The sequence below is a fragment of the Pristiophorus japonicus genome, chromosome 7, assembly GCF_044704955.1.
Source record: "Pristiophorus japonicus isolate sPriJap1 chromosome 7, sPriJap1.hap1, whole genome shotgun sequence".
In the NCBI taxonomy this organism is placed as follows: Eukaryota; Metazoa; Chordata; class Chondrichthyes; family Pristiophoridae; genus Pristiophorus; species Pristiophorus japonicus.
Window position 1 is genome coordinate 246,599,543 of NC_091983.1, and position 10,449 is coordinate 246,609,991.

Sequence of the window (10,449 nt, forward strand, 5' to 3'; positions counted from 1 at the left end):
CCACTTGGCACTTCTAGCTGCATGCAGCCAGAACAGCAAGAGGACCTTACCACATCTGATGAGGAAAATTCGAATGAAGAAATAGAAGACGGAGTGCAAAGACAACCAGCTTGTAATCAGAGATGCTTAGGATCAGTTAACTGCCCAGCACGTCCTATCATCTGCTCATTCCCCTCAAACCATCCCCAACCCACATCTGCATTAACAGTCCTCAATACCACCACTATCAGTTCCTCCAACCTGCAATAAAGATCCTTCAACCTCTGAGCTAACTATTATATACAGAATACCCAACATTGCAGGCTCATTACCTGTTTTGAAACTACACTAGAGTTGATTTTTGAATAGCCTTAAACCATGGCCTAGAAATTGGGGAAAGCTGGCAACCTGTCCATAACATTGGTGGCCAAGGATAACGGCCACCGGCCGAAAGACACACACAGTACCAGCACTTTGGTACTGCCTGCTCATTAACATCAGCATGGCAGCAATTTTCTAGTGTAATGCGTTCTTTGGAGCGCTAATCTTAGAGGGAGGCCAAAGGTCACCTGTGTCTCTCGCTTGTAGTGTAGAGGAGGAAAGAAAGGAGCGTCCCAAACAGTTGTCATATGTGCTCCAAAAGTATTAGCTGCCACTCGATGTTGGTCAATTTTTTTTTTTTATTTGTTCATGACATGAATGCAGATAAAAGAGAACTCATATCACTTTCAATCATTGCAATGGAGTTGATTGATTGGTTAAAAACATATCATACAAACATAGAAATTTACTGCACAGAATAAGGCCTTTGGGTCCATTGTGTCTGCGCTGGTCAAAAAAGAGCTATCCAGCCTAAATCCACTTTCCAGCTTTTGGTCCGTAGCCTTGCAGGTTACGGCACTTCAAGTGCATATCCAGGTACTTTTTAAAATGTGATGAGGGTATCTGCTTTTACCATCCTTTTAGGCAATGTGTTCCAGACTCCCTCTGTCCCCTGGGTGAAAGAAAATGTCGCCTCAATTCTTCTAATCCTTCTCTAATCCTACCAATTACTTTAAATTGATACTCCTGGTTATTAACCACTCTGCAAAGGAAAATAGGTGCTTCCTATCCACTATCTATGTCTCTCATAATTTTATACAACTCAGTTAAGTCTCCACTTAGCCTCATCTGCTCCAAAGAAAACAAACCCCCCAGTCTATCCAATCTTTCCTCGTAGCTAAAATTCTTCCACCCTGGCAACGGAACAGGATAGCGATGGGGGAAATGATAACCAGAGTGTGACAAAAAGGGGCAGAATGTATAAAAATAAGGGGGTATCAGAAAGTGGGGTCAAAGTAGGGAAGAATGGTAAAAAGACAAAATTAAAAGCTCTTTATCTGAATACATGCCGGATTCATAACAAGATAGAAGTGTTGACAGCACAAATAGATATAAATGGGTATGATTTGATAGCCATTAGAGACATGGAATTGAATATTATGAGGGACTTGACAATTCGGAAGCAAGGGAAAAGGAGTTGGGGTAGCTCCATTAATTAAAGGATGAGAACAGTGCAGTAGTGAGAAATGAACTTGGCTCAGAAGATCAAGATGTAGAATCTCAGTTTAGGTGGAGCTAAGAAATAATAAGGGGAAAAAGTCACTGGTGGGCATAGTCTATAGGCCCCCTAATAGTAGCTACACTGTTGGACAGAGTATAAATCAAGAGAATAGAAGCTTGTAAGAAAGGTAGGGCAATAATCATGGGCGACTTTAATTTTCATATTGATTGGCCAATATGATTTGGCCAAAGGTAACCGGGATGGTTTTCTTAAACAGTACATTGCGGAACCAACCAGGGAGACAGAATTAATAAATGATCTCACAGTAAAGGATCCTCGAGGAAAGAGTGATCATAGCATGGTTGAATTTCAAATTCAGTTGGAGGGTGAGAAAATTGTATCTCAAACTGGTGTCCTGATCAGAGTTGGCTAAAGTGCACTGGGAAAATAGTGTAAGACAGTTGATAAGCAGTGGCTGACATTTAAGGATATATTTCATAACTTTCAAAAAATATATATTCCAGTGAGAAGGAAAGACTTTAAACAGACGGGAATACCATCCGTGGCTAATTAAGGAAGTAAAGGACGGTATCAAACTGAAAGCAATGGCATAAAAAGTGGCCAAGACTAGTGCGAGGTCAGAAGATTGGAAATTTTTTTTAAAACAGCAAAGGATGACTTAAAAAAATGTTAAAAAAAGAGTGAAGATAGATTATGAGAGTAAACTAGCAAAAAATATAAAAACAGATAGTAAGAGCAGTACAGCGGGACCTGGGGGTACATGTGCATGAAACACAAAAGGATAGTATGCAGGTAAAGCAAGTGATCAGGAAGGTCAATGGTATCTTGGCCTTTATTGCAAAGGGGATGGAGTATAAAAGCAGGGAAGTCTTGCTACAGCTTTCAGGTATTGGTGAGGCCAAACCTAGAATACTGCGTGCAGTTTTGGTTTCCATATTTACAAAGGATATACTTGCCTTGAAGGCAGTTCAGAGAAGGTTCACTCGGTTGATTCTGGGGATGAGGGGGTTGACTTATGAGGAAAGGTTGAGTAGGTTGGGCCTTTCCTCATTCTGAATTCAGAAGAATTCAGAGGTGATCTTATCGAAACGTGTAAGATTATGAGGGGGCTTGACAAGGTGGATGCAGGGAGGATGTTTCCACTGATGGGGAAGTCTAGAACTAGAGGGCATGATCTTAGAAATAAGGGGCCGCCCATTTAAAACAGAGACGAGGAGAAATTTCTTCTCTCAGAGGGTTGTAAATCTGTGGAATTCGCTGCCTCAGAGAGCTGTGGAAGCTGGGACAAGGGGTTATGGGGAGCGGGCGGGAAAGTGGAGCTGTGTCCATGATCAGATCAGCCATGATCTTATTGAATGGCGGAGCAGGCACGAGGGGCCGTATGGCCTACTCCTGTTCAGGTATATAAAAAAGGAAGAGAGCAGCTAAAGTAAACAAATCCCTTAGGAGGATGAGATTGGGGAATTAAAGATGGGGAACAGGGAAATATCAGACGTTGAACAAATATTTTGTATCGGTCTTCACGGTAGAAGACACTAAAAACATCCCAATAATGGATAGTCAAGGGGCTATAGGGAGGGAGGAACAAAACAATGACTATCACTAAAGAAAAAGTACTTGGCAAAATAATGGGACTAAAGTCAGACAAATCCCCCGGACCTGATGGCTTGCATCCCATGGTCTTAAAATAAGTGGCTGCAGAAATAGTGGATGCATTGGTTGTAATCTACTAAAGTTCCCTGGATTCTGGAGAGGTCCCAGCAGATTGGAAAACCGCACATGTAACACCCCTATTTAAAAAAAAAGGAGCCAGACAGAAAGCAGGGAACTATTGACCGGTTAGCTGAACATCTGTCGTTGGGAAAATATTGGAGTCCATTATTAAGGAAGCAGTAGTGGGACATTTGGAAAAGCATGATTCAATCAAGCAGTCGGCATGGTTTTATGAGAGGAAAATAGTGTTTGACAAATTTGCTGGAGTTCTTTGAGGATGTAACGAGCAGGATGGATAAAGGGGAACCAGTGGATGTGGTGTATTCGGATTTCCAGAAGGCATTTGATTAAGGTGCCACATTAAAGGTTACCGCACAAGATAAAAGATCACAGGATTGGGGTAATATATTAGCATGGATAGAGGAATGGCTAACTAACAGAAAACAGGGAGTTGGGATAAATGGGTCATTTTCCAGTTGGCAAACGGTAACTGGTGGGGTGCCGCAGGGATTGATGCTGGGTCCTCAACTATTTACAATCTATATTAATGACTTGGATGAAGGGACCGATTGTAATGTGACCAAGTTTGCTGATGATACAAAGATGGGTGGGAAAACAAATTGTGAGGAGGGTACAAAAAATCTTCAAAGGGATATAGACAGGCTACGTGAGTGGGCAAAAATTTGGCAGATGGAGTATAAATGTGAGAAAATGTGTGGTTATCCACGTTGGCAGGAAAAATAAACAAATTATTTAAATGGAGGCAACAAAATGCTGTAGTACAGAGGGACCTAGGAGTTCTTGTGCCTGAAACACAAAGTTAGTATGCAATTACAGAAAGTAATCAGGAAGGCAAATGGAATGTTGGCCTTTATTGCAAAGGGTATAGAGTATAAAAGCAGAGAAGTTCTGCTGCAACTGTGCAGGATTTTGGTGAAGCCACACCTGGAGTACTGTGTACAGTTTTGGCCTCCATATTTAAGGAAGGATCATCATCATAGGCAGTCCCTTGGAATCGAGGAAGACTTGCTTCCACTCTTAACGAATTCTTCGGTGGTTGAACAGTCCAATACGAGGTCCACAGTCTCTGTTAACGTGGTGCAGATAGTCGTTGAGGGAAGAGGTGGGTGGGACTGGTTTTCTGCACGCTCTTTCCGCTGCCTGCGCTTGATTTCTGCACGCTCTCGGCGACGATACTCAAGGTGCCCTGTTTGACCCCGGTCCGGATGTGGATTGGGTCTGTGGTGGATCCGTTGGTAAGGATCAGGGCCTGCATATCGTCGTGGAGTAGGCGGAAGATGGTGACGAACTTTTGGGGGGCATCCGAAACGGATGCTCCATAGACCCTCGCGGTTGACAGTGTCAAAGGTCTTTGTATGGTCGAAGGCGGCCATGTATAAGGGCTGGTACTGTTCCCTGCATTTTTCCTGCAGCTGTCGCGCTGCAAAGATCATGTCCGTTGTGCCCCGTAGGGGACGAATTCAGCACTGTGACTCCAGAAGGAGCTCCTCAGTCACAGGGAGAAGATAGTTGAGGACTGTAGCAACTACTTCCCCAGTGGTTGATAACAGGGAGATTCCTCTGTAGTTGCTGCAGTCGGACTTGTCCCCTTTTTTAAAAAAAAGATGGTCACGATCACTGCATCTCTGAGATCTCCCGGCATGCTCTCCTCCCTCCAGATGAAAGAGACGAGATCGTGTATTCATGTCAATAGTGCCTCTCCACCATACTTCAGTGCCTCAGCAGGGATTCCGTCTGCTCCCGTAGCCTTGTTGTTTTTTAGCTGACTTATGGCTTTTTCTACCTCGTGCAGGGTTGGGGTTTCACTGAGGTGGTAGTGAGTAGCATGCTGCGGGATGGAGTTGAGAACACTCGAGTCAAAGGCAGAGTCTCATTTGAGGAGATCTTCAAAGTGTTCCTTCCAGCCTGACTGCCTCGGTGTCTTTGATGAGTGTTTCCCGTTCTTGGCCAGCAGTGGGATTGGGCCTTGGGTGTTTGGACCGTATGTGGCCTTGACTGCAATGAAGGATCCTCACACATCATGACTGTCGGCCAGCTGCTGTATCTCCTGTGCTTTCTTCAGCCACTAATGCAAAGATGGCCACCGGGGTGGCAGCTCCCGAGGGTAGATGCTGAATCACCACCATCTGGCAACATTCCACTGTCAGCCTCCCCCCTCCCACTGTCTTAAACTTCCCCAAACCCTAATAAGGGGGCTTAAACACTAAGGAAAGAAATACTTGCATTGGAGGCTGTTCAGAGAATGTTCACTCGGTTGATTCCGGAGATGAGGGGGTTGACTGATTAAGAAAGGTTGAGTAGGTTGGGCTATTCACTGGAGTTCAGAAGAATGAGGTGATCTTATTGAAACATATTAGATAATGAGAGGGCTCAACAAGGTGGATGCAGAGAGGATATTTCCACTCATGGGGGAAACTAAAACTAGGGGACATAGTCTCAGAATAAGGGGATGCCCATTTAAAACTGAGATAAGGAGGAATTTCTTCTCTCAGAGGGTTGTCAATCTTTGAAATTCTCTGCCCGCGAGCTGCGAAGGCAGGGTTATTGAATATATTTAAGCTGAAGATCAACAGATTTGGGAGCCATAAGGGAGTAAAGAGTTATGGAGAGTGGGCAGGGAAGTGGAGCTGAGTCCATGATCAAATCAGCCTTGATCTTATTGAATGGCGGAGCAGGCTCCAGGGGCCAAGTAGCCTACTCCTGCTCCTATTTCTTATGTTCTTATTGGCATTTGGGAGCCCCCATTGTTAAAAAAAATCTGAATTTCTCAGCAGGTAGAGGGGGTATTAGCAAAATTGCACAAACAAATTCTGGTCCTTCCTCGGCATTCTTCAAAAGTGCAACACCTACAACAATGTAATACTTACTGGATATTTCTTTAGAAAGTAAAATCGAAAATATGCCTCAAATATTGGCGTCGGCAGGGCGACCAAACGCCAGCAACTCTTCTACCGCGTGGGGTTTCCAGCGACCGGTAAAAAGCAGGAAGGTGGTGGCGCTCTCCTTTTTCCTTTCAGCCCGACGTTACAAATAACCGTTTGCAGACGGATTTCGCCTCTTGCCTCTCCCGTTTCCCGGAGGGATGAAGCGCGGCCGCTCGCAGCCGACAAACCGCCGCTCGCGCCTTTTCCAAACCGCCAACCGAATTTAACGGTCGTGCGGGTGACGTCGGAGAGGCGCGCGGCGGCGGAAAGTTCTGGAGAGCCGGAGCGGTTGAGGAGCGCTCGGGCAGCGCCGCGCGCGCCGCTCGGCTGCTGGCTGTTGCCAGCTTTTCCCGCTCTTCTTCACAGAGCGAGGGGGAGAAATTCGGGAGCGCGCTGTTTGGGGGCGGGACATTTGCGAGGCGTGAGACCGTGCGCTTTTTCTTCTCCCTTCCCGAAACTGAGGAGTAAGATGATAATGCTGTGGCCGGAATTTTCTGATGTCCATGCGGAAGGAGGCGGGTCGGGTGGGAAATTTGAAAAAAGTGGGAGGGGAGGTGGGGAACCTGCCATCATGTCACCCCCGCACGCCTTTCCCTCAGGCGTGTTTGCTGGTGTGGCAGTGACCCTACGGCAGAGGCGGGCGCCCTAATTGAAATAATTTTAACCTTGTTTTCAGACTGTTAACCTTTCTCCCCCTACATTTCAAATTTCCCTGCAGCTCAGGAACCTTGGGGGAGAAATTCAGGAGCACCCCGAGTGGGGCGCCAACTTTTAAAGGTAGAAAAGGCAGGCGCTAACCTTTTTCTACTTTTAAAATATTCGGGGGTAGTGCTCCAGGAAGGAGGTGGAGTGCTAAATCAGTCTCTCCATTTACTCCCTGGCGCGCAGTTTAAATGCTCCCATCTGACAGCTAATCACTTTCCTCAGGCAAAGGCTGTTGCTCACTTCATTCGCAGCATAGATGGAGCTTTCTGCAGCCTGCAAGTCTTTCCAGCAAAGTCTCCATTCAGTGTCACCTCATTGGAACAACCTCTCACCATTGACCGATTGTTTGTCAACTCTACTTGACCTGCTATCTGTTCCATCAGCCTGGGTGCGAGTTATACTATCTCACCTTGGTCCTCAGAATTTGACCACGATGAGTCCCAACACCAGCAGCACCAATAACCAAACCAGCAACCTTCTCCTCAAATGCCCTGATGTGCCACAGGACAGAGGGCATCAGCACAGGGCTGCAACCCGCTGGAGGCGATAGCCACAGCACAGGGTATACGGGCAGAGGATGAGTTTCCTCAGCATGATTGAGAAGCAGTGCCAAAGGAGGCCCAGGTCCTCGCAGACATTTGCACATTGCTTGAGCAAGACCTGCAGCTCAGATGAGCGGTGGACACGCCTTACCACTTGCTGTCAAAGTCACCAGTGCCCTCAATCTCTTCGCCTCAGGCTCCTTCCAGGGATCTGCAGCAGACATTTGTGGCACCTCGCAGTGGGCCACCCACAGATGCATCACACAGGTCATTGATGCCCTCTTTAACATGTCAGTCAATTATATAAACTTTTCCACTGATGAAGTCAGTCTTACTGAGTGGGACACTCGGCTTTACCACTCTGGCTGGCTTCAAATGGGTGCAAGGCATCATCGACTGCACATATGTGGCCACCAGGGCACCCCATAATCACCCAGGAGTCTTTGTCAACCACAAGGGCATCCGCTTTCACAATGTACAGCTGCTCTGCAACCACAGGATGATAGAATAAAAGGAAAAGGAGGTGGGGTAGCATTGCTGGTTAAGGAGGAGATTAAGGCAATAGTTAGGAAGGACATTAGCTTGGATGATGTGGAATCTATATGGGTAGAGCTGCAGAACACCAAAGGGCAAAAAACGTTAGTGGGAGTTGTGTACAGACCTCCAAACAGTAGTAGTGATGTTGGGGAGGGCATCAAACAGGAAATTAGGGGTGCGTGCAATAAAGGTGCAGCAGTTATAATGGGTGACTTTAATATGCACATAGATTGGGCTAACCAAACTGGAAGCAATACGGTGGAGGAGGATTTTCTGGAGTGCATAAGGGATGGTTTTTTAGACCAATATGTCGAGGAACCAACTAGGGGGGAGGCCATCTTAGACTGGGTGTTATGTAATGAGAAAGGATTAATTAGCAATCTCGTTGTGCGAGGCCCCTTGGGGAAGAGTGACCATAATATGGTGGAATTCTGCATTAGGATGGAGAATGAAACAGTTAATTCAGAGACCATGGTCCAGAACTTAAAGAAGGCTAACTTTGAAGGTATGAGGCGTGAATTGGCTGAGATGGATTGGCGAATGATACTTAAGGGGTTGACTGTGGATGGGCAATGGCAGACATTTAGAGACCGCATGGATGAACTACAACAATTGTACATTCCTGTCTGGCATAGAAATAAAAAAGGGAAGGTGGCTCAACCGTGGCTATCAAGGGAAATCAGGGATAGTATTAAAGCCAAGGAAGTGGCATACAAATTGGCCAGAAATAGCAGCGAACCTGGGGACTGGGAGAAATTTAGAACTCAGCAGAGGAGGACAAAGGGTTTGATTAGGGCAGGGAAAATGGAGTATGAGAAGAAGCTTGCAGGGAACATTAAGACGGATTGCAAAAGTTTCTATAGATATGTAAAGAGAAAAAGGTTAGTAAAGACAAACTTAGGTCCTCTGCAGTCAGAATCAGGGGAAGTCATAATGGGGAACAAAGAAATGGTGGACCAATTGAACAAGTACTTTGGTTCGGTATTCACGAAGGAGGACACGAACAACCTTCCGGTTATAAAAGGGGTCGGGGGGTCTAGTAAGGAGGAGGAACTGAGGGAAATCCTTATTAGCCGGGAAATTGTGTTGGGGAAATTGATGGGATTGAAGGCCGATAAATCCCCAGGGCCTGATGGACTGCATCCCAGAGTACTTAAGTGGTGGCCTTGGAAATAGTGGATGCGTTGACAGTCATTTTCCAACATTCCATTGACTCTGGATCAGTTCCTATGGAGTGGAGGGTAGCCAATGTAACCCCACTTTTAAAAAAAGGAGGGAGAGAGAAAACAGGGAATTATAGACCGGTCAGCCTGACATCGGTAGTGGGTAAAATGATGGAATCAATTATTAAGGATGTCATAGCAGTGCATTTGGAAAGAGGTGACATGATAGGTCCAAGTCAGCATGGATTTGTGAAAGGGAAATCATGCTTGACAAATCTTCTGGAATTTTTTGAGGATGTTTCCAGTAGAGTGGATAAGGGAGAACCAGTTGATGTGGTATATTTGGACTTTCAGAAGGCGTTCGACAAGGTCCCACACAAGAGATTGATGTGCAAAGTTAGAGCACATGGGATTGGGGGTAGTGTACTGACATGGATTGAGAACTGGTTGTCAGACAGGAAGCAAAGAGTAGGAGTAAATGGGTACTTTTCAGAATGGCAGGCAGTGACTAGTGGGGTACCGCAAGGTTCTGTGCTGGGGCCCCAGCTGTTTACACTGTACATTAATGATTTAGATGAGGGGATTAAATGTAGTATCTCCAAATTTGCGGATGACACTAAGTTGGGTGGCAGTGTGAGCTGCGAGGAGGATGCTGTGAGGCTGCAGAGCGACTTGGATAGGTTAGGTGAGTGGGCAAATGCATGGCAGATGAAGTATAATGTGGATAAATGTGAGGTTATCCACTTTGGTGGTAAAAACAGAGAGACAGACTATTATCTGAATGGTGACAGATTAGGAAAAGGGGAGGTGCAAAGAGACCTGGGTGTCATGGTACATCAGTCATTGAAGGTTGGCATGCAGGTGCAGCAGGCGGTTAAGAAAGCAAATGGCATGTTGGCCTTCATAGCAAGGGGATTTGAGTACAGGGGCAGGGAGGTGTTGCTACAGTTGTACAGGGCATTGGTGAGGCCACACCTGGAGTATTGTGTACAGTTTTGGTCTCCTAACCTGAGGAAGGACATTCTTGCTATTGAGGGAGTGCAGCGAAGGTTCACCAGACTGATTCCCGGAATGGCGGGACTGACCTATCAAGAAAGACTGGATCAACTGGGCTTGTATTCACTGGAGTTCAGAAGAATGAGAGGGGACCTCATAGAAACATATAAAATTCTGACGGGGTTAGACAGGTTAGATGCAGGAAGAATGTTCCCAATGTTGGTGAAGTCCAGAACCAGGGGTCACAGTCTAAGGATAAGGGGTAAGCCATTTAGGACCGAGATGCGGAGGAACTTCTTCACCCA

At 46.0% G+C, this 10,449-nt stretch overlaps 1 protein-coding gene across 1 annotated transcript in view; it reads right to left on the reverse strand.

Annotated features, from left to right (window-relative positions):
* Positions 1-6,406, reverse strand: part of LOC139267485 (dynein axonemal heavy chain 8-like) — a 2,569,686-nt gene extending 2,563,280 nt beyond the window's left edge. Inside the window, exon 1 of the mRNA XM_070885867.1 lies at positions 6,145-6,406. The gene's annotated coding sequence lies outside the window, so the exon portion shown is untranslated. The remainder of the gene's footprint in view (positions 1-6,144) is intronic.
* Between the last annotated feature and the right edge of the window lie 4,043 nt (positions 6,407-10,449).